At 40.5% G+C, this 25,255-nt stretch overlaps 1 long non-coding RNA gene across 1 annotated transcript; it reads left to right on the top strand.

Annotated features, from left to right (window-relative positions):
• The first annotated feature begins 9,975 nt into the window (after positions 1-9,975).
• Positions 9,976-25,015, top strand: LOC143857318 (uncharacterized). Its single transcript, XR_013238613.1, has 2 exons — positions 9,976-10,433; positions 24,400-25,015. It is a non-coding gene; the product is annotated as an uncharacterized LOC143857318 (long non-coding RNA).
• The last annotated feature ends 240 nt before the right edge of the window (positions 25,016-25,255 follow it).

Below are 25,255 nucleotides of genomic sequence, written 5' to 3'. Positions count from 1 at the left end.
AAATGGTTCCTGGTTCTTGACAAGTGAGTAAAAGTGATATTCTGGAGCTTTTTAACCAGAGATTCCAAATATGTATTATAAAGGATCAATTTATCCTCTCGAGTTTTCCATTGCCCATTGATTTGACAAATAATGAGCATTGAGTCCCCAAACACATTGTAAGCCCATTGGTCTACTCTCCTATCTTGTTTTGATGATTCTAAACATAATTGATTGTGTTATTGAATACTAATCAATTTACCTTGAAGTGTTGTGTTTAAGATAGGATTGATCATTGAAGAAACCAGCACACTACATGGTCATGCTTGAAGCCGTACCAACACAAGAGTCAAATGAGCTAAATGGAGCTCACATCATTTCTTAAGCAAGCATACAAAAGATGGAAGATCAATTGAAGACCAAGACTAAAGAGAAGTTGAAGGTTACATAGGTATCATTGTACATCATTTCTCTTTAGATTTCCAAGACAAGGCAAAGTATTTTTTAAAAAGAGTTTTTCAAACACACTTGAGAACTTAAAATGGATTAGTGAATGGTTATGTGGTGGACCAACATGTTGGGACCCTCATAAACATTCCAAAATTATCATAGGAGTTGAGTTCCAAAAGCCAAAAATCAAACAAGCAATAAAAACACAAAATCTGCTGATTTTTAGGCTTCTCGGAACTCCGAGATTTTTCTCAGAGCTCCGAGCTCGGAACTCTGAGAAATGGTCCAGTAGCTTCTGGCCATTTTCTCAGAACTCCGAGAAATGGTCTAGTAGAATATTTTCTTCTTCTGGCCGTTCTCTCGGAACTCCAAGAATTTCTCGGAGCTCCGAGAATGGTTCTCGGAACTCCGAGAACCTCGCGACAGACCAAAAAAGAGCCGTTGGGATTTGAATTAATTTGTGATTTTTGTTATCTACACCCCCAAACGGTCATATTTTGTAAGGAAGCTATATATACAACATCAAGAGGATTATTTCCTCTCTCTTGAACATTGGAAAAACCTCCTTAAGCATTCAAGAATACTTGCAACCCATTTGAGCTTAAGATTTTATTTTTCTTCCCAAACTTTCCTTGCAACTTGCAAATCTATTGAGTTGGGATTTAGAGCTTTCACTTGCAACCATTATTCAAGAGCAATCAAGGGACTACAAAGTGCATCAAGCTATTCAACTTTCATTTCTTGTAAAGGTGGTTAAGGCATCCTATCTTAATACCCTAGGGAGCATCGCTTAGAACTCGGCGAAGAAGGAGAGTCGGTATAAAGGTGTAAGGGCATCCTTATTTAATATCCCTTGGAAGTGTAATCGCCTCGGAGCCGGGAGGTCTCCAATAGTGGAAAACCTTAAGGACGATCTTAAGAAGAGTAGAGTAGGGCTTTGCCCGAACCACTATATATCGGTGTGTTCTTTTCTTTTCTTGCATCTTCATTCTTGTTTTTGGTTTGGTATTTCTTTTATTTTTAATCTTACTTGCACTAACCAAAAATCTAATCCAAAGAAGAAAATTCAAACTAGGTTCACTACTTAAATTTTCAAAAGGAATAATTTAGTGTTTATACTCAATTCACCCCGCCCTCTTGTTTATTTCACACATCTATGTCTTGAACTTGAAGAGCTAAAGCTGCTTCGAGTCTGTAGACACCCACATTTTGCTTTACTTTAACCAACAATAACCTAATATATTGATCCATCCTCAAATTTTTTGAAAAAAAACAAAATGATAAAGAGATGTACCTGGTGAGATGATTAGATCCGAAAAATTGAAAAATACCTTGATTAGTGAATTTAGTGTGTTAAATCCATGTGAGAACCCCCTCTATCATTGATTTATATGTTTTAGGTCATTAATATCTTGATCTGACTTTACGGATCATCAATCGGGACAAAATAAGCTAGGGTCACTTCATAGCCCGGACCCTGATTCCATTCCGAGACCCGATTTCCGTAAATCGTTAGATCAATGACAGATCTTGACCTGGGTCTAACCATCCAAAACCACCTAACCTCTCCTCTCATCCTAACCATCCAAACCTCACCTAACCTCACCTAACCTCTCCTCTCATCCTAACCATCCAAACCTCACCTAACCTCACCTAACCTCACCTAACCACCTAACCTCACCTAACCTTACCTAACCTCACCTAACCTCACCTAACCTCCTATCCCATTCTCCTATAAATACCCTCTCATCCCACCATCCAACAGAAAAGAAGAAAAAGAACCCCTCTCTTAGAAAATTCATCCCTCTCCCTCATCTCTTCAAGGGTTCGGCCATCCTTGCCGGATCGGGTGATTTTATACGTTGGGTGATATATATCAAAAGCAGTCATTATCAAGCAAGGAATCATCTTCAAGGAATTACCATCAAAGAAAAATCAAACACAAAGTGGGTTTCCAAAGAGGTAGGCATTTATTTCAATTCTATGTAGGGTCTGTTTTCATGCATATCTTTTACTTTAAAAGAAAAACCATGTTAGGAAGCATGTAGGGTCTGTTTTCCCCCTGGTTAGCCTCTGGTTAGACCCTGGTTGCACCCAGGTTCGCTGCTGGTTGCACCCAGGTTCGATGCTGGTTGCACCCTGGTTCCCTACTGATTCGCACCCTGGTTCCCTGCTGGTTGCACCCTGGTTCCCTACTGGTTCGCACCCTGGTTCCCTACTGGTTCGCACCCTGCTTCCCTGCTGGTTGCACCCTGGTTCCCTACTGGTTCGCACCCTGGTTCGATATTGGTTCGCACCCTGGTTCCCTGCTGGTTCGCACTCTGGTTAGACCCTGGTTGCACCCAGGTTCGCTGCTGGTTACACCCAGGTTCCCTGCTGGTTGCACCCTGGTTCCCCTGCTGGTTCGCACCCTGGTTCCCTGCTGGTTCGCACCCTGGTTCCCTGCTGGTTCGCACCCTGGTGCACCCTGGTCCGCACCCTGGTTTGTACCCTGCTTCCTCCTAGTTAGACCATGGCTAGTCTCGGGTTTGCTCCTAACTTAGACCCGACTCACTTGACCCTAACCATTAACCCAATCCAACCAAGTCATATCCCAACACAATCCGAGTCGCATGTCTGAATCCATTTGGCCGAATCTCATAAGCCCGCCCACTTTGAATTCCGAAAATTCAAACCCTTGATGATTCCGAATCTCAATTCTTTGATGCAAATTCCCCATTCCAAAATCCCATTGCTAAATCAATGTTTCTGAATCTCAAGTCCAATGCTCAAATACAAACCCGATTCCTGATCCAAATACCAATCCTGTTTTCCAAAATCCAAGTAACTTCCCCTGTGGAACTACGTGTGGCTTGATCCCCATCACGGGGTACGTAGGCAATTTGGCACTCCCAAGTTCAGTCGCACCTTTCTCTATCTTTCCCATTCCCTCACACTATTCATCATCTCGATTCATCTCGTGTCTCTCGGAACCATTGGATTATGGTTTCCGTCGTAAGAACCCTTAGAGCCCAATTTAGGAACACCGGTGTCGTGTCGTGTCCTAAGTTTTAGGGAGTCTTAGGTTTTAGGAGTCCAGCCTCATCACGGACGCTTGCTGTGTATAGCAACCGTGCCATAGGTCTAGTTACACTAGTCACCCACTCTTTCCCTAGGACAAGCCTAGTAAACTAGGATGTAGGCAAACCTGCATTAGTCTAAGGGACCATTTGCATTTAGATGAGAATCATATAGCATCTTAGATGAAATCCTAAGATAATAAAATCCTCAACTTGAATTAAATAACTTCTCCTAAAACTGTTGAAACAGTCAATCCCGTCTAGGTCGGTGTCCTAGTTGAGTTAGGCATAAGTAGCTTAGCTTAGGTGCACCGAACTACGTCGACTCTGATCCCAGTGAGGCTTGGGTACGTAGGCAGCTTGGATGTCTGACGGCATACCACCCGCGAGTCGGCACCACAACAAATTGTGGTGTTTTGGATATTAATTTTCTTGTAAATGCTTAATCAAATCATTTAGGGCTTTCCATGAAATTAGAATTCTAGGAGAACTTTCACTTAGAATGAATCCAGACAAATTAATAAATCAAGATACACATCTAGGATTCACATTGAAATTAGATCATAGGATGCATGTCACTTAGTTCGCACATTAACATAGAGTTGAATGAGCCATTTAAAATAAATTTAAAAGAGTTAGCTTTTGGAATCGAAGACCGATTATCGGGCAGGAATGGTGCATGTGGCGGATAACTCCCCATACCTTCCATTCTCGTAACCAGGTAGCGAGTCTAGATTTCTGGTTAATTTCGGGTCCTAGATCCCACATCTAGGTGGCGACTCTGTCATTCTCTTTCGTGTGGAGTTCGGATTGCCTTAGTGATCCCAAGTTCACATGAAAGATGAATTCAAATCAATAATTAAATGCACACGCCAATCGCGTGGATACAGGAGACCAAGAGAGAGAGCGCGGCGGCTCGCGCCCCACCCCTCTCGCGGGATCCGGGTACCACAGTTTGGCGACTCTGCTGGGGATCACCTAACTTCATTAAAATTCCAAAAGATAATTCATTTGAATTTAATTTAACTGGCTCATAAGAACTCTATCTCTTGTATACTTGTCAGATTAGTTTGTCTTGTTTTATTTTCTCATCACATTTTACTCAAACTTAATCTAACAAAACCTGAAGGCATCATAGATCGCGCGAACTTATTGCACACACTTACATCACTTGCATCTAAACTCTTGCATCTCACGTGCACACACGTCCTATTTTAGGAACCCGGAGTGTTATCTAGCATGGTTGACTGGGATTTCATCACCTGGTGCCTCTGTGCTAGAGAAGCATTCCACCCTTAGCCTGGTACCTTTATGGTACGTAAACGGATCTCTTGTTCACGTACTGATACGCCGGACACTGGTACAGTATATCGAGCAGGGATTCGCGCTAAGGGAACTCTTGGCCTTACCCCTAGATTAACCTACACATGCATGTAGTATACGAACACATGTGCATCACGTGTGTGAGCCTAGTTTAGGATATCCTACCCATTGGTGTCTAGATTAGGCCGTGGTCCATCTTCCAATGGTCACGATCGGTCCTTATATACACGAACAAAGTCATGAGTCGAGATTCTCTCTCCACTCCGATAGATTAGGATTAAGGTTGATGCCTTCAGGTAACACTGATAAAATGTGAAAAAAAAAAAATCCCTTTGGGTTAGGATATAAATCCCATCATTTCCAAAGATCTCATAGGATTAGTCATTCATGATCTATCCGTTGAAAGCAATCTTATGCTATCTCATCTAATCTTTTGATCGTGCGCCTTTCGTTCTTCTGTCATACGATTCGATCGTATCTTCATGCCATCCCCTAACTGGCAGATGCAGAATCTCACAATCTTTCGATTATGCGTTCTCATGATCTGATCATGCCTGGTCCAGATAATCCAATCTTGCTTGTACCCCTGGTCTGTTCCTCCTCTAGGGGCTACCTTTTTCAAGATTATTTTGCTAAGTCCTTCAGAGTTCACTCTCAGAATCCTTGAGCTAGGGGCATTTCCCTATGCGAATCAGTCATCATTGTCCAAAATTGAAAGTATCAGCCATGATGATGTTCAGAACGAACCAGCCTTCGCCGAGCCTTCAACGCCAAACAGTTGCAGCAGTTAAAGTTTTAGTCACTTACTATTTTATGTTGAGTCAGTCATCATGGTCAGTATAATTGTTGAGTCCGGTCTTACAGTTAAAGGTCAATGCCTAGTCCAGGCAAGTTATCTTCTGTTTCCCTTTCTTATTTAGAGTTGTGAATCCTGAGCATGTTCAGGATAGGTCGTCTGATGTAATAGCTTTTCTTTAAATAAAATTTCAGTCAGTTCCAAAAAGTTCACTTGTGTCTGTTCTTAAGTGTGCTTCTGATCTTAAAATAAGACTCCCTCTTCAAATGAGGACAAAATTGACGAAACTCCACTTGAGTCACAGCAATTACTTGAACGAGAGGAGGAGCGCCAATCCCAACCTTTCAAAGATGAAATTGAAATGATAAACACTGGCACTGAAACTTTGATTCAGTGAATGCCGATTGAAAATACATTACCCTCTAAAGAGTGTGAAGAATTGATAAAATTATTTCAAGAATAAGAAGATTGTCTAGAAAAGCTACAACCGATACCAGGGGCAAGACATAGATGGAAAGCTCAAAGAAAATGAAGAAAGTGAGAAGATATATGCTATACAAGGGGCATAGAGTGGAAACAACTTTCATATTTCCAATCAATGACCTTGGTTCTCAAATTCATAACATAAAGCCAACAAATTCAAGATGAAAAGTTCAAGAGCAAACAATGAAAAGTGATCATCAGATATCGAGAGTACGAATCCATAGATGGAGGATGTCAAAGAACAAGTTTCACTCTATGAAAATCAAAAGCACGTATTAGAATCTTGGAAGAAGAAGATCCATTATCTCTTACCTGGAAATGCCGTCAAATTCTGTGAAAAAAAAGAAAAGAAAAAATAAATAAATAATCAGTACCAGAGGGACCCTAGTAACCTAGATCGATTCCCAATTTGAACATCGGAAGGCCTCCTTTGGCCGAATAAATCCCAAAATCAGAACCCAACGTCAAAAGAATACCGGTTTGCAAACCCTTCGAGCCTGAATCAAATTTTCTTGAAAACCCATCAAACTAGGGGCATCCGCCCCGAACTACGCGAGACCTGATCCCTACACTGGGGTACGTAGGCAGCTCGGTTAAACCGAGTTCGGTCGATTCAAAAAAAAAGAAAAAGAAAAATCAATCGTTCCAGAAAAAAAAAGAGGGACAAGTTCCAAAAGAAGAGAAGTTAATTGTTCCAGAAAGAAAAGAAAAAAGGAAAAAAATCAATTAACCTTCAAACAATTGATCTTCAAACTAGGGGCATTCGCCTTGACCTACACACGACCTGATTCCTACCTTGGGATATGTAGGCAACCTGTTCACAGGTTCGGTCGAAATCTTTGTTGAACCTTAAGCCATTCTTTGAAAAGCCCTATCCTACCTATAAAGTCCTTCTGGTGTTCAGAACTAATGAGCTAGGTCCCGAGACACAATAAAAAAAAATGATGAATAAGAAAACGAACGGAGTTTGAAGATCTGCTAGACTGAAAACCTGAAAGGGCGGTCTAGGCAAAATTTAAGATCATTCCCCTGCTAAGTTGAAAACCCGAAAGGGCGGCTTAGGCAAAAGCTAAGGGGATAGCCTGCTGGATCGAAAACCTAGAATGGTGGTTCAGGCAAAAGTTAAGGCTAGCGCGGTCCGCCAAGTTAAAAACCCCGAAGAGGTGACTTGGTCACGGTAAGAGAATCATTATAAGAAGGCTACAGCTGGTATCAAGACTGAAGATCAACTGAAGTTCAAGCAAATTCAAGTGATATCCTCAAAACTGGGGGCATTGAAGCTAAGCAATCTTAGGGGGCGTAATTAAATCCTTGAGGCATTACTGTTTTAAGGAAAAAGTCCAGTGTTTACCAATTGAAAAACTATTCCTCGAAAGGATAGACTTACCAAACAAAATATTAACTAAGTCAGAAGCATCACTGTGTTTGTCAGTATAGTCAGTCAATCTTTGTTATTCTAAGTTCACTCCTTCAGGGCTGCTCAATCCTTTGAGTAGTGCCTTTCATCTAAGTTTTCTCTTTAGAAAGAGTCAATCGTCGTTCCTATGTCCAAATGATGTAACTGTCTTGGTGAAGGAGGCCCGGCCTAGGCAGCTCCCTGCAATTATACCTGAAAGGGTTCGAGAATCTAGTCAAACAGCTACATTTCAAAGAAGATCAACTCAGAAGAGTTCAGAAGTAGAAACATCAGAAAGCCCAGCTTCCGTAAAAAGATCATACCCCAGGAAGGCACCTTAAGCTTGGAAGAGCCCCAGATGCAATGGTGGTTGAGCCAATTTCTCAGAAAGATGAACCATTAAAATTCAGAATTTCCTTCCGGTTAGTTAAATACTATCCTGGTCAAGAAATGTTCATCTAAGCACCTGTCAAAAAACAGATCCCGCTTTTCCATGTTAGAGAGCCGTTGTTCTAAATTACCAATTTCAAGTATCTTGTTCAAGGTTTCAGTTATCAAAATCCCCAGAAGACAAGACCAACAGTCTCATTGAGAAAAATCTTGTTGAAGTTTCATAAAAGTGTTCCTAATCCATTCTTGTTACTAATGGTTCTTCGTTCATAAGGTTGGTCGTCTCATCATTCGTCAAAGTCTTGGTTTCCAATATCTTTACTGGGCACGATCTATAATGTCCCCGATTTCATTGAGTTCAAAAAAAAAAAAAAAAAAAAAAAAAAATCCAAAATTCATCAAATCCAATCCCCGATTCAAACAAATCCAATCTTACGTCAAATTCAAGTTCATGAAAAATCTCATGTCCTCTTTGAGCCCTTTTGTGAAAGGTGCCTCATTTCTCGAGTCCATTTGTGAATGGTCTCGTCTTCTCCTTGAACCCGTTTGTGAATGGTGCCTCATTTCTCGAGTCCATTTGTGAATGGTCTTGTCTTCTCCTTGAGCCCGTTTGTGAACGGTGCCTCTTTTCTTCGAATCCATACAACTATGGTCTCTTATACCCTTTGAACATCATACAACTATGATGTCTCATTTCCTTGGAATCCGTACAAATACGGTATTTCATTCTCTTCGAGTCCATACAACTATGGTCTCTTATCCCCTTTGAACATCATACAACTATGATGTCTCATTTCCTTGGAATCCGTACAAATACGGTATTTCATTCTCTTCAAGTCCATACAACTATGGTCTCTTATCCTCTTTGAACATCATACAACTATGATGTCTCATTTCCTTGGAATCCGTACAAATACGGTATTTCATTCTCTTCGAGTCCATACAACTTTGATCTCTTATCCCCTTTGAACATCATACAACTATGATGTCTCATTTCCTTGGAATCCTTACAAATACGGTATTTCATTCTCTTCGAGTCCATACAACTATGGTCTCTTATACCCTTTGAACATCATACAACTATGATGTCTCATTTCCTTGGAATCCGTACAAATACGGTATTTCATTCTCTTCGAGTCCATACAACTATGGTCTCTTATACCCTTTGAACATCATACAACTATGATGTCTCATTTCCTTGGAATCCGTACAAATACGGTATTTCATTCTCTTCGAGTCCATACAACTATGGTCTCTTATCCCCTTTGAACATCATACAACTATGATGTCTCATTTCCTTGGAATCCGTACAAATACGGTATTTCATTCTCTTCGAATCCATACAACTATGGTCTCTTATACCCTTTGAACATCATACAACTATGATGTCTCATTTCCTTGGAATCCGTATAAATACGGTATTTCATCTTGCCCAAGCCCATTCAAAAATGATGCTGCATTTTCATTAAGAATCTTTCAAAAGTCATCCATTATTCTCTGAGACCATTTGAAAATGACGTCTCATTTCCTCTGAAGCTGTTCAAAAGCGATATTCCTTTCCCTCCGAAAATCCATTTGAAAATGGTATCCCATTTCTCTCGTTGCCAGCGGCACCGCAGCGGGTTTGTTTTATTGCATTCCAATTCTAGGATTTCATCTAAGGTCTTGCATTATATTAGGTTGCATTGTGTTTAGGGGGTCCTTTGTCGATTAAAGCTACGCAAAATGGTTCTGTCATTTTGACTTTGGTATTCGATGACTACGTCGTCTCTACCAAAGAGGGGCATCTGTAGACACCCACATTTTGCTTTACTTTAACCAACAATAACCTAATATATTGATCCATCCTCAAATTTTTTGAAAAAAAACAAAATGATAAAGAGATGTACCTGGTGAGATGATTAGATCCGAAAAATTGAAAAATACCTTGATTAGTGAATTTAGTGTGTTAAATCCATGTGAGAACCCCCTCTATCATTGATTTATATGTTTTAGGTCATTAATATCTTGATCTGACTTTACGGATCATCAATCGGGACAAAATAAGCTAGGGTCACTTCATAGCCCGGACCCTGATTCCATTCCGAGACCCGATTTCCGTAAATCGTTAGATCAATGACAGATCTTGACCTGGGTCTAACCATCCAAAACCACCTAACCTCTCCTCTCATCCTAACCATCCAAACCTCACCTAACCTCACCTAACCTCTCCTCTCATCCTAACCATCCAAACCTCACCTAACCTCACCTAACCTCACCTAACCACCTAACCTCACCTAACCTTACCTAACCTCACCTAACCTCACCTAACCTCCTATCCCATTCTCCTATAAATACCCTCTCATCCCACCATCCAACAGAAAAGAAGAAAAAGAACCCCTCTCTTAGAAAATTCATCCCTCTCCCTCATCTCTTCAAGGGTTCGGCCATCCTTGCCGGATCGGGTGATTTTATACGTTGGGTGATATATATCAAAAGCAGTCATTATCAAGCAAGGAATCATCTTCAAGGAATTACCATCAAAGAAAAATCAAACACAAAGTGGGTTTCCAAAGAGGTAGGCATTTATTTCAATTCTATGTAGGGTCTGTTTTCATGCATATCTTTTACTTTAAAAGAAAAACCATGTTAGGAAGCATGTAGGGTCTGTTTTCCCCCTGGTTAGCCTCTGGTTAGACCCTGGTTGCACCCAGGTTCGCTGCTGGTTGCACCCAGGTTCGATGCTGGTTGCACCCTGGTTCCCTACTGATTCGCACCCTGGTTCCCTGCTGGTTGCACCCTGGTTCCCTACTGGTTCGCACCCTGGTTCCCTACTGGTTCGCACCCTGCTTCCCTGCTGGTTGCACCCTGGTTCCCTACTGGTTCGCACCCTGGTTCGATATTGGTTCGCACCCTGGTTCCCTGCTGGTTCGCACTCTGGTTAGACCCTGGTTGCACCCAGGTTCGCTGCTGGTTACACCCAGGTTCCCTGCTGGTTGCACCCTGGTTCCCCTGCTGGTTCGCACCCTGGTTCCCTGCTGGTTCGCACCCTGGTTCCCTGCTGGTTCGCACCCTGGTGCACCCTGGTCCGCACCCTGGTTTGTACCCTGCTTCCTCCTAGTTAGACCATGGCTAGTCTCGGGTTTGCTCCTAACTTAGACCCGACTCACTTGACCCTAACCATTAACCCAATCCAACCAAGTCATATCCCAACACAATCCGAGTCGCATGTCTGAATCCATTTGGCCGAATCTCATAAGCCCGCCCACTTTGAATTCCGAAAATTCAAACCCTTGATGATTCCGAATCTCAATTCTTTGATGCAAATTCCCCATTCCAAAATCCCATTGCTAAATCAATGTTTCTGAATCTCAAGTCCAATGCTCAAATACAAACCCGATTCCTGATCCAAATACCAATCCTGTTTTCCAAAATCCAAGTAACTTCCCCTGTGGAACTACGTGTGGCTTGATCCCCATCACGGGGTACGTAGGCAATTTGGCACTCCCAAGTTCAGTCGCACCTTTCTCTATCTTTCCCATTCCCTCACACTATTCATCATCTCGATTCATCTCGTGTCTCTCGGAACCATTGGATTATGGTTTCCGTCGTAAGAACCCTTAGAGCCCAATTTAGGAACACCGGTGTCGTGTCGTGTCCTAAGTTTTAGGGAGTCTTAGGTTTTAGGAGTCCAGCCTCATCACGGACGCTTGCTGTGTATAGCAACCGTGCCATAGGTCTAGTTACACTAGTCACCCACTCTTTCCCTAGGACAAGCCTAGTAAACTAGGATGTAGGCAAACCTGCATTAGTCTAAGGGACCATTTGCATTTAGATGAGAATCATATAGCATCTTAGATGAAATCCTAAGATAATAAAATCCTCAACTTGAATTAAATAACTTCTCCTAAAACTGTTGAAACAGTCAATCCCGTCTAGGTCGGTGTCCTAGTTGAGTTAGGCATAAGTAGCTTAGCTTAGGTGCACCGAACTACGTCGACTCTGATCCCAGTGAGGCTTGGGTACGTAGGCAGCTTGGATGTCTGACGGCATACCACCCGCGAGTCGGCACCACAACAAATTGTGGTGTTTTGGATATTAATTTTCTTGTAAATGCTTAATCAAATCATTTAGGGCTTTCCATGAAATTAGAATTCTAGGAGAACTTTCACTTAGAATGAATCCAGACAAATTAATAAATCAAGATACACATCTAGGATTCACATTGAAATTAGATCATAGGATGCATGTCACTTAGTTCGCACATTAACATAGAGTTGAATGAGCCATTTAAAATAAATTTAAAAGAGTTAGCTTTTGGAATCGAAGACCGATTATCGGGCAGGAATGGTGCATGTGGCGGATAACTCCCCATACCTTCCATTCTCGTAACCAGGTAGCGAGTCTAGATTTCTGGTTAATTTCGGGTCCTAGATCCCACATCTAGGTGGCGACTCTGTCATTCTCTTTCGTGTGGAGTTCGGATTGCCTTAGTGATCCCAAGTTCACATGAAAGATGAATTCAAATCAATATTAAAATGCACACGCCAATCGCGTGGATACGAGAGACCAAGAGAGAGAGCGCGGCGGCTCGCGCCCCACCCCTCTCGCGGGATCCGGGTACCACAGAGTCCTGCTATACAGGCTTCATATTCTGCCATATTATTCGTGCACTCAAACTGCAACTTGATGGATATAGGGATATACTCTTTCTTTGGAGATATCAACACTGCACCCACTCCTTGACCTTGGTTATTGACTGCTCCGTCAAAATACATCAACCATTTGGTACTTGGAGTTTCTTCTTCAATATCCATTATTTCTTCATAAGGAAACTCAATTTTCAAGAAAGCATTCTCCTCTGTAGGAGAATCAGCCAGCTGCTCAGCTATAACCCGTCCTTTGATGGACTTCTGAGTGACATAAATGATGTCAAACTCAGATAACAATAACAACCACCTTGCGGTTCTTCCAGTAAGGGCGGGTTTCTCGAACAAATACTTCAGCGTATCCATCCGTGAAAGTAAAAGAACCTTGTTCGACAACATATAATGTCTAAGCCTTTGAGTAACCCAAACCAATGCTAGACAAGTTTTTTCCAAAATAGAGTACCTTATCTCATATTTCAACATCTTCTTACTGATATAATAGATAGGCTTTTCCCGCTTAGACTCCGGATCTTTCTGAGCAAGCATACAACCCGTTGCAGTGTCTGTAATCGACAAATACATCAACAAGGGTTGGCCCTGAATGACGGGTGATAGGACAGGAGGCAAAGATAAACACTGCTTAACTTTTTCAAATGCTTCCTGACATTCATCATTCCACTTCTTTGAAGAATTCTTCTTCAAAAGCTTGAAAATTGGTTCACATGTCATTGTCAGCTGAGATATGAACCTCCTCAAGTATTGAACCTTCCCAAGGAAACCTCTGATTTGCTTTTTTGTCTTAGGCGGTTCCATTTCTTGGATTGCCTTGATCTTTTGAGGATCAACCTCAATTCCTCTTTCAGTCACTATGAATCCTAAGAGTTTTCCTGATGTAACTCCAAATACACACTTATTTTGATTCAGGAGAAGCTGATATTTCCTAATCCTCTTAAAGAATTTTCTCAAGGCAACTGTATGCTCTGGTCTAGTCTTCGCCTTTACAATCATATCATCTACATAGACTTCAACCTCTTTATGAATCATGTCATGAAGAAGAGTAGTTGCAGCCCTCTGATAAGTGGCACCAGCATTCTTTAAACCAAACGTCATTACTCTGTAGCAATATGTACCCCACTAAGTAATAAATGTTGTCTTTATCATGTCCTCGGGTGCCATCTTAATCTGATTGTATCCAGAAAATCCATCCATGAAGGATAAGAGTGCATGTCCAGCTGTATTATCCACCAGGAGATCGATGTTTGGCAAAGGAAAATCATCTTTAGGACTTGCCTTGTTCAAGTCCCGAAAATCAACACACATTTGAACCTTCCCATCCTTTTTGGGCACCGGCACTACATTAGTGAGCCATTCAGGGTATTCGACCACTTGGATGAATTTCACCTCTAGAAGTTTCTTGACTTCTTCATAAACTTTCAACTCCCATTCTGTCTTGAGTTTTCGGAGTTTCTGCTTCTTTGGCTTGATGCCAGGGATTAAAGGTAATCGATGCTGAACAATCATCGTAAGACCAAGCGAAAACCTCCTTGAACTCTTTAAGTAAGGTGATTAATTCTTAGCGCTCTTCAGGAGATAAAGTTTTGCCAATCCTGATTTCCCGAATCAAGGTTTCATCACCTATATTCACGGTTTCAACTTCCTCTTCAAGTGGTTTTGCTCGGCGACTCTCTTCCTGTTGAATCATATGTTTGATTTCAGGGGGAGGTTCGTCGGCATCCTCATCAGAGGGGGAGTCTTGATTATTATTATTATTATTATAAGATTTTAAAGCAGATTCAGTAGAAGAAATAGAAACAGGAAAGTACAATACAGACTCTGGAATTGTATTTACAAACTTAGAAACAGACATGTTGACATTAGTGTCAACATACTCAGAAATATGTACATGAGAAACATCAAGTACATCAGCAGAAATGTCTTCAGACTCGACCTCACTAGCAGGAGACACATCACCGACTCCAAGGATTGACTTGACCTCTACAGTACCTGCATCAAAAGAAGAGTTAGAAATGACAGACTCTGTATCTGACTTGGAAACAGACTCATACTTAGACACAATTGACTCTTTTGGAGAAGTATGACTATACTGAAAGGTAACCTGATGTAGGACTTGAGAGGTCCAGTTAGTCAAAGGCTCCTCTGCCGGGGTGATAAGGTGTGTCGGGCTCAGAATTACTGTGCTCTTGTCAATAACGGCTACAATCAGTGACCCGTCCTCAAAAAGTGAGTTCAGAAATTCTAGCACCATGTAGTCAACCCAATCTGTCTCTGACTCTATCTCTGCGATCTGTACACTTACTGGCTCATCATCTGGTAGCTCTAGGTCGAACAAAATTTCAAACCCTAGCAACCTTTGCCCAATCGACTCATCAACCCAGGCCTTAGCAAAACCGCAGAATGGAACATCTGCTCCCTCCTTACGAAAATGGCCATTCATTGTCAAATTCAAAGGTCCCATAGGTATGTCTAAGCCACGGCGACGACACTGGGCCCATTTCAACATATAACGCTTCATCTCTACGATCTCCTTCTTGGTGGGTTTGTATCCTAGCCCAAACAGGCCATTGAAGGTCTTGAGCCCAATCATACCTTGATGATATTTGCCCAACCCGGCACCTGGTATATATCCATGTTTGCGAATCATCTTGACAACTTTGGAATTGGTGCTACTTAGGAAGAAGATCTCTTCATTCATCGCCTCCTCCATAGTGATAGCAGTCACCTCTAGCGAAAAGCCAGTTAAATTTATACCGTCTGCTTTACCAACAGTCAATTCCTGAGAAATCTGGCCTATTTCCAAATCAGGGTCGCCTTTCACAGTGACCGCCCTGTTATTTCGAATAAACTTCAGCTTCTGATGCAGCGTGGACGGTATGATCCCAACCCTGTGCAACCATGGGCGACCAAGCAACAACAAGAAAGATGCTTTGATATCAAGGACCTGGAATTCTATTTCAAATTCCTCGCCGCCTATTTGGATTTCTGCCACCAAAGTCTCGATGACATCACGACGGGTTCCATCATAGGCTAGAATGCCTTGCTCAGAGGGGACAAAGTTCTCTAGCCCGAATCCAAGGGTAGTTGCTATGCTCAATGGGCAAACATTCATAGCAGACCCATTGTCTACTAATACCTCTAGAACTTTCTTCTTATTGCGAATTAAGGTGATTTTGAGAGGTTTAGTATGGTCTCTACCCTCAGGAGGAAGGTCCTCATCTGTGAAGGACAAAACCTTAGATGTTCTAGCCGGGGGTGACCAAGCTCACCAACTCATCAGGTGTAACGTCAACAGATACTTGTGCGGCATTTAACTCTCTGAGTATTACTTTCCTATGCTTGGAAGAAGACATGAGCAGACCCCATATGAAAATATTCGCTTGGGTTTTCTTTAACTGCTTCAACAAATTATCATCTTCCTCTTCTGCAACGGGCTTATTCAGCCTCTAATTCCCTGCAGCCCTTGCTATTTCCGCTGGATTCTCGGCACTCAACTCTGGAGGCTTGAATACACAACCACCCCTTGTGCCGTGTAGAAGCTCATCACACTGGTCACCTAGTAACAACAAATCATCATCCTCGATTCTTAAAACATATGGTACTTTGTTCATCTCCTCTTCCTCAATATCTTCACAACGAAGTATATAAGATCGAGAAGAAGACTCTGCAAAATCACCATCAGCTAGAGAAAGGACATAAGTCTTTTCTTTCGTCAATTCTTCGATCTCCTCATCATCCAACCTCAGTACATAGGGTTTACCGGATGTTATAGCGCAAATTAGAGTTGAAGGGTCAAGAAGAGGTTCATTGACAAAAATAGCATTGGTAACAGGCGGAGGAATAGCGCGATGATTTGGGAGGGGGTTTTGAGTAGTACTTGGTCGTTCCACTTCCAAATCTTTATTATCTATCATTTTCTGAGTAGCATACTTCAGAGCTAGGCATCTTTCTGTCAGATGACCCGAATTCCGATGATATTCGCAGTATTGGTCTAATCTCCAATACTTAGGCAATGGATCTGGTACTGGCCTGATATCAGGAAGCTTTATCTTCTTATCCCTAATCAGTTTCTTCAAAATAGCAGGGTAGGGATAAGGAAGTGGATCAAATTGCTTAGGTACCTGCCTCTCTGCCGGTCTTGACACCTCAGTTACTGCTCTTGCCACTGGTCTGACATAGTTCACACTATTCACCTCCTTCTGTATAACCATCGGCCGCTTGCCTTCTCTAACATCGGATGATGATGGTCTAGCCCTCAAACCTTTGCCTATGGCATCCTCAGTTTGCGTTCCCATTTGTATCAAATGATCGAAATTAGGACAATGTTGTGGCGCCATGAAATGGAAATACTGAGTGGACAGACTCTTGACTACCAACTTTATCTGATCCTTTTCAGATAACCTCTGATTTAATTGGGCAGATTTGCGCCTCCAACGCCTGATGAATGAGGTAAAGGTCTCTTGAGGACCTTGCTTCAATTGTTTGAGGTCTCTCTTTGTAACCTCTATCCCTTCCTCCATTGAAAATTGTTCTATAAGCAGGTCAGAGATGTCTTCCATGGTCCTGACCTCATCTGGTTTCAGCCTTAGGAACCACTTCTTCTCTATTCCTATCAGAGAAATAGAAAATAGCTGGGCCATCTGTTCACGATTTAGGCTGTATTGCTGAGAGAGGATAATAAACCACCTCATATGATTCCGATGACATCCGGTCCCGTCATACTTATCATAATTTGGGACTTTGAAGTTATGTGGTAAACCAACTGCAGAGGACATCATCAACTCGGAGACGTCGAATTTCTTCGGTCCCTGGACTTTCATGTGTTCCATCTCTTGAGCTAATTTCCCAAACTTCTTAGACATTTCTCTCTCAATTTTTTCATACATTTCCTTCTCCCTGTTGATCCTAGGGATACAATACTCTCCGGCATATTGTTCATCATCCATGTCAACTTCTAACGGCGAAATAGTAGGTCTATTCAACTCTGGAGATGCAACACGAGGAGGTTGATGAAATGTTGGTCCTCCTTTGGAAGTAGAGGTCTTATCACTAATTTGGGTCTTCATCTGAGTCATTTCTTCCTTCATACTCGCCATGTCACGAGTAAGGCCTTTTAGCATCTCCTGTATGGCTATCATAGGATCAGTGGGATCTGCCATTGAGACTGGGGTGGGTTGGATGGGTGAGAGTATTTCTCGAAAATGAGACACAGGTAACGCTGGAGAAGTAAATGAAATAGGTGACAAAGATTGTCTACTCAGCCTGGAATCAGAAGACTGACGGGACCAGGTTGGTTTTAAAATTGTAATTTTCCTTAGAGCAATGGTTGCTCAGTCAAGAATCCTGTGAATGGAAGTATAAACACTAGATTAAAACGAATGATAAATGAGATAAAATATTCTAATCAAATAGTGACAAGAGAAACAAAAACCGACTTTCATTTAATGAAATTCAAATTGCGATTACAATTGACGAAAATACTAATCTCTGATTACAACTGGATAAGCGAACTGACAATAATAGGAAATGTAGAAATCAAGATAACAAAAATGATATAGATCCTCAAGGTCCCTCAATCCGAGCTCTCCTGCTTGCGGGCTCTTCCGATATTTCTCCACGTCGAATCTTAGATACTAAAGAAAATCACATCTCCATATTTTTGTTTCCCCAAGCAGCCACAATGGATCTAATGAGATCATGATTGAGATCTTAACAAAGAGGAGAGACTATGATTCCGGGAGGACACGGAATTCCCGTAACATGATGGAGAAATCGCATGGGTGCATAAAAAGAAGATTTCTCGATACCAATGAGGTAAAAAATGGATGCGGGTAGGTGCTAGTGAAAACTTGGAAGCATGAATGACTCACCCAACGAAACTGGCTCTCCTCTACATGCTGCAACCAATTGCACCATTCATCAATGGATTGGGGTTGATTAGCCATTGGTTGCCATGCACGAGAATTCTTCAGGGTATACGGATTCTGGTTTTGTCGCTGAAGAACCTGAAGTTTTTCACCAAGCCAGACATATAACAATTTAACACACCCACAGAAATTGTTTTTGACCTCTTGGGAAGCAATAAGGTCTAGTCCCAAGAAGGTCTCTGCTAACATGGTGGGGATTGGATTCCTCCCTTCATTGATCTGATCTACTACTCCTAGTAGGGTCAAAGATGCAACATGGGAGTTTCTGCGAAGAACGTGACATGCGAAGACCATAAAGATTAAAGCACTACGTCGACAATCCTGAAAATGGGAATTGGTAGGATCGACGTTTTTAGAAAAAAGCTTAATCAGGTCTTGAACTTTCACGCACGTATCCGTTAGACACGGCAGAGTATCCACAGTTTCATTTTTGAATAGTTTACAAAAGAGGTCATGGGAGGATTCTACTCTTGAAGGTTTGATCCAGAGTCCCTCAGATGGGAGCTCTAGCAGGGTACACCAGTCCTCAAATATGGGACAGAGTTCAAAAGGGCCAAATCAGAAGACATGAAGAACAGGATCCCAAAGTCCAGCAGCTGCTTGAAGAAACTTCCAATTTATATCCCGACTGTTCAGATGAGTGAATGAATTGATGAAATGATCAGCCATGTTTCTCTTTGAATGCTCAGACGGGAGAACTCTAATGGTATCAGCTATCCAGTTGTCCAACAAAATGTTCGCCATAATTAGACCTGACACAAAAATAGGACGAGATAATGAGGGAATGAAGATAACTTGGAATAAACAAAGAATAGGGGTAAACTTAACAATCAATCATAGGAAGGATACAATTGACGACATTGAATGTTCCACTGATGATCAAAAATGATCAGAAACTCAGATAAGAGACCACGGTCACAAAATGACAAAAGAAGATCATAGACCAGGTCTATATCTAAAAGATGGATATCAAAACTGTATGATCAAGGAGATCAACAATGATAGATTAGGACCATAGAGACAGCCGACAAGCTATCGGCCATATCTTAAGGCAATACAAATAATTCAGCAAGAATCCAACCTAATGCATCTATGGCACAACAACAAAATGAATAAATAAGGTTTGAATTTGAAGGATAAATATATAGGTAGAATTTATCATCACGGGATCAAGAAACAAACCATGGCTATGAGTGTGACAAGTCAAGGCCACTAACCAGGTTTAGATCTGAGAGATGAATAGACATGACTGATTGATTCAAGTCAGGAATCTCTACTAGAAAGTAGGTCCTGATTTTATAATCAAGAGATATATGGACAAAAATCTCAATGAATAGAGCAAAAAATAGGCCACGACCATGAGAGGGGCAAGTAAAAGCCACTGGTCGGGTCTAGATCTGAAAAACAGACTGATATAACTGATTAGATTAGACAAGGAAACCTCACTAAAGAGTAGGCCCAATCTGATAATCAATATATAGATATATACATATTTATCCTAACCAGGGGCATCAGCCCTAAATATAATCCCGCAGAGTCAAAACACTTGACTCAAGACAAATATGTGAATACACTAGGACTGCGTTGTAGCCACACAAGGTGAGCTACAATAATCTATGGATAGGACATGGCTCCTAAATCTAGGCTCCAACATGTATAAGCAACCCATGTTCGTCTTTATATGAATGCAATATATATATAAGCATATGCAGATCCTAATTGGGTTTCACTAAATCAGCAAATATATCCATATGCATAATATATGTAAAACAAAAGTAGGGCTCCGGACTCAATATATCGGGTACTATGCTTATGATCCATACTTTAGATGTATAACACAAGTACGCATAGTGTTATACATAGTATGCTTCATTGCTCATCGGTTGCTGTAAACACAAGTACGCCTAGTCTTTACGGCTGCAGCACCGGTGCATAGCTTGGAAATAGATACAACAATCCCATCAGGGTAATGACATCACATCTGGTATGTCCTGTATCTATCCCATGGAGCCAATAAAATCAATGAAAAAAAATAAAAAATAAAATAAAGAATATGATAATGCATGCAGTGCAGTGTGTGAATCCCTTGCTTTAAACACCAATTTGGTGCCCCTGGATTCTAAGTGATTAAGTTTCCATTTATAATGATTTTCACCCAAATTTCTCCAAAATAATAAAAATGGCATTTTTATTAGAGTTGGGCAATGTTTCAAGAACTCCCCAGCAGAGTCGCCAGCCTGTGGACCTCGATCAGAGAGAGAGGTGGGGGATGAGCCCCCAACAGCCTCTGGGATCATCCACACGTGAAGGAGAGCTCTACCAAGGAACTCTCGAAACAGGTGCCACCCTCATAGCATAGCACGAGTGGCGATATAAACTAGAGATACCTCTCGATTCGGGAACAAGTTCGGATTCGAAACGTACCTAAACAAACTCAGAGTCGCCATCCATGATATACGGCCATGGATCCTTAAACAAATATGCTCTGTATACCATGGATAACCAGAAATGAATGGGTTCGTGCTTGATTACGAATGGAGAAGGTCCGAAGAGCACCCCCAATTCGCCCAAGTGCGAACACTTGGTCTCTTATGCCATTTTTATTAATTTTAAGAAATTTTGGGCAAAATCATATCAAATGGGAACAATCCTCAGGAGTCGTCTACCTAAGCATGCATTTCCTGAGAAAAGAAATAATAAGCACACAAAAAATAAATGAAAGAAGTGTGTCACCTAAGCACAGCTAAATTATGAGTGACATACCTAATGAGTGTCTAAGTTCTGGTGGACAAACACATGCATACTACAGCTAAAAGTATAAGGTATGAACAAGATATAACGAATATGATAAATAGAATAAGCAGGACAATAAAATAAGTAAATAAATGAGATATAATAAGCAGTAAAAGCGATAAAGCAATAAAAGAAATATAGCTAAGAATATAAGCAAGAAATAATAAACTGATAAGCAGTAAAGATTTACAACTAAGCATGTAAGTGATCAAATAAGAAGATAATTTCAATCTAAAAGAAAAACACATAAGAAAAATGATAACCACAAACACAAAACTCTAAAAAGAAACATTAACAAGAAATCCTAAGGTTCTAAAATTATCCTCGACTCTTGAATGATCTGATATTCATCCAAGCAGCCTACGTATCCCCGCCTCCACAAGAATCAGAAGGACGTAGTTCTTCGCACCTATTCTAAACTAAAATGCCTAAGACATCTAGACCTTTATCCTAGACTCGACCTAAAAGACCGGACCTAGTTATTAAAGCTTTTTGTGCCATTATTTAAATTCCAGTGGATTGTGGATTTTAGGACACCCTATAGGACCTAACTAAATGCAGGTTAACCCTAAGCTAATGCAGGTGATTCCTATAACCTATGTGTAACTAGGCTGTGTGTCCTAAGGAAAACAATGGGATCACTAACGTATCCAAGACCTAGTCATCAGTCGGCGATGTGAATCGCCAACTGACCGGACGGAGGCATTCATATAACTCTAGGACGAACTCCTAAATCTAAAGCAAATACACAACCACCAAAACACTATACCTAGGACATACTCCTAACTCTAGAGGAAGAGCTTTTTGAAAAAATAAGTTTTTAAAAGATTTACAAAGTTTGGCTGGACTTGGGATAAAGATCCCAAGCTGCACTACGTACCTCGTGTGAGAGAATCAAGCCAATGTAGTTCGGAACATATTCCGAGATAAAGATGCTAAACAAGTAAACATGTGTGATTCACAAACAAGTAAACTAGCGTGCTCACAAACAGGTACACCAGCATGGTCACAAACAAGTAAACTAGCATGATCACAAACAAGTGAAACGACAATCAGATAAAATATGTCTACATTAAAGCTAACTTGTTTTTTGTAAAGTTGATCAAAATTCACTCAATGAAAGAAAATCCTACAGGGGAACAGAAACTAGTCTTGGGTATTTATCAAAAGGTATTAATGTCAATACCAATATCAGCACCATTTTGCTTCAATAATAGCACTACTTGCTTTGACATATCCTCAATGATTTAGATGTCAAGCAGATTGGAGGTATACCATTTAAAAGAATGAAATCAGCTATATTATTGTACAGCAACTGGTGAATCAATTGTTCAACAGGTTTATCAATTAAGCAACTAATTTATCTATGCTTTTGAGAAATGCAGTAACTTATCCACTCTTTAGCAATCAAAGGAACAGGGATTTTAGTGAAATTGAACCTGAAAATAGTATTTATACTACTCTGTTTTGAGACTTCCCCCCGAACACTTCATCCTTAAATAATCAGCAAACCGTCAACATGTTATTTTTATTCCCTAGAAGACCCTCACAAAATAAAGCAGGTTGCAATTTGGTAGCCATCAAAACCTGGCTGTGTTAGAGTTAAAATAAAAATATAGATGAGAAGTGATGAGCACATTTATGTGTGAATTGTAGGTAGGAAAAGATTATCTTTTTACTTTTAGAGCAGTGCTATTTGATGTGTTTTCCTTATTTTTGATGTTTCAGGGATATTCTCGAATTTCACGAAAAATGGAGCTAAAAAGATGAAAGTTCAAAGGAAAACTCAAGTGTGAGAACAACCATAGGATTACTACCATTGTTGACCATCATTTGAAGGGTTTGGATTATTTTATAGCCCATCAATTGGTTGGTTCGGATTGGCCTTTGGAAATGCTTTGAAAGTACAATTCATTCACATTTGTTGACCGTCGATTGAGTGGTTCAAATCAGCCCATATAAATCAATATGGTAGGGCCACAACCAATTCACATAGGGGTCTAATAATTTGATGGTTTAGATCCTCCTATGAAAATGGTTTTGGAGCACCACCTATTTGCTTGATGATGCATAAAATGGATGATTGAGATTATTTTGTATGATGACCCATCATTTGAACGATTTGGATCAACCCAATAATTGGATCGTATGGATCATCCTAGGGAAAGATTGGGAGGTACAACCCATTTACACTAAGGCTAATCAATTTATCGGTTTGGATCATTCCAACCTATAGTGGGGCCCACTGATTTGATGGTTCGGCCCTACATGAGGTCTCTACATAGTGACTCATTGAATAGAGAAGTGCAATAGAAAGTGGAACGAAACCAGCTATTACCAATTTAGAAAGTTATGGGCTGTTATTATCAATTAAAATTGATGGGCAGCTTTGTCAATTGTGCTTGAATGGGCCCAAGATGTGATGGTCTACCCACCAAATTGGACAGTTAGATTATTCCATGGAAATGACACAACTTATATTTATACCATGGTCCATCAATTGAACGGCTTAGATTAATCCACAGAAGTGATTTAAAGAGTGGGGCCCATCTATATAAGGCCACCCATTTTGGCGTGAATGATATGATTACAACTACTTTACATAGATCGGATGATAAAATAGAAAGCCAACACACATGTGCATGCATGATGGTAATCCATATTACTTACATGTGCATGCATCTTGCTAGTTGGATGGTAATCGGATGATAAAAGTGGGTCCCATCTTTGTATTGCCATAGAAATAGAATGCTATAATGGAAAGTGACAACAAGGATTTTTTTTTTGGAATTCAAAGTTTAACTTATATGGCAACAGTCCATATTGGAGCCACGTACAACAAGAATGTCCTCTACTCGGATTTCCTATTTTGTTAGAAAATATTATTTTCTAATCCAAGCAATAGGAAGTGGGACCCACATGGACTTATTATAAAAGCATGCAAGTTTTTGGATACCCAAAGTAGCCCACATTTTTCTTTGGAGAAGAATAACATTTTGTAATTTTGTAATGCATACACATGCATTTGTGGGACCCACTTGAAGTTTCAAAATAGCATCCCACGGTTTTGAATTAAAAAATAGCATGTATTTTATATATTATATAATGCAAATGGGACCCACTTACTAACTTGTTTTACTTGTTTGCACATTTAATATAGGTGGGGCACACCATGAAGAAGGAGAGAAAGTTGCCAAAATCCCACCCATTTCTACGTAAGAGAAGAGGAAAAAGTCAACAAAAATGGCCCAAATTACCAAGACAAGGTACAAGTTGCTGAAATTGTAAGGAGAAGAGTAAAAGTTGCTGAAAATTACAAAGTTAAGCTAGAAGTTGCTGAAATTATACACACGAGGTGGAAGTTGCTAAAATTTCAAAGATGCCAAGTTATTTTTGTGAACTTCCTTGGGGCTTGTAAATAGAAAGAGATTCCCTCCATATATTGGTGTAAAGAATAACAAAGAGCTCTCTCTCTATCCTTTTTTTTTTACTTATTCTCTCTTTTCTCTCTACCACTCTCAAGCTCTTTCTTTTAGGTTTTCTTGTTCTCTCTTGCTCTTTTTCATGCTCTTTTTCTTTTCTACTTTCAACCAAGGATTAATCATCCACCGTCCAATCCAAGGTGACACTAAAGCTTGAAGAGGAGGATTTGGCCAAAGTTGGAGGACAAAAGGACTAAGTTCTATTTAATTTTTGTTATTTATTTAAAGTTCAATTTGATGTAATTTTGTTTCAATTCAAGTTAGTGAAGAAATAATTTGCTTTTGTTTCATTTCCTTTCAAGTTCTATATGGCATTTCTTCTCCCATCTATCTTTTTTATTTTTGTTTTTCTTCACTTCTTCATGAATAACTAAATTCTAGTTACTTAGGGTTTAGTTGAAGCCATGGAGAAGGAGAAATATTTATAATTAAATCAATTTACTCAATTGAAAAATTGTGTAGGATTATGTGTTTGGAAAATCCCAATCATTCATGCCATTGGCTTTCCCCTTTTGTATGAATGATTGTTGATTA

Source organism: Tasmannia lanceolata, unplaced genomic scaffold, assembly GCF_043159265.1.
Source record: "Tasmannia lanceolata isolate RefF3 unplaced genomic scaffold, GAP_Taslan_0.1 ptg000024l, whole genome shotgun sequence".
Lineage (NCBI taxonomy): Eukaryota > Viridiplantae > Streptophyta > Magnoliopsida > Canellales > Winteraceae > Tasmannia > Tasmannia lanceolata.
Note: the sequence above shows the minus strand (reverse complement) of the source record. Positions and strands in the feature narration are given on the sequence as shown.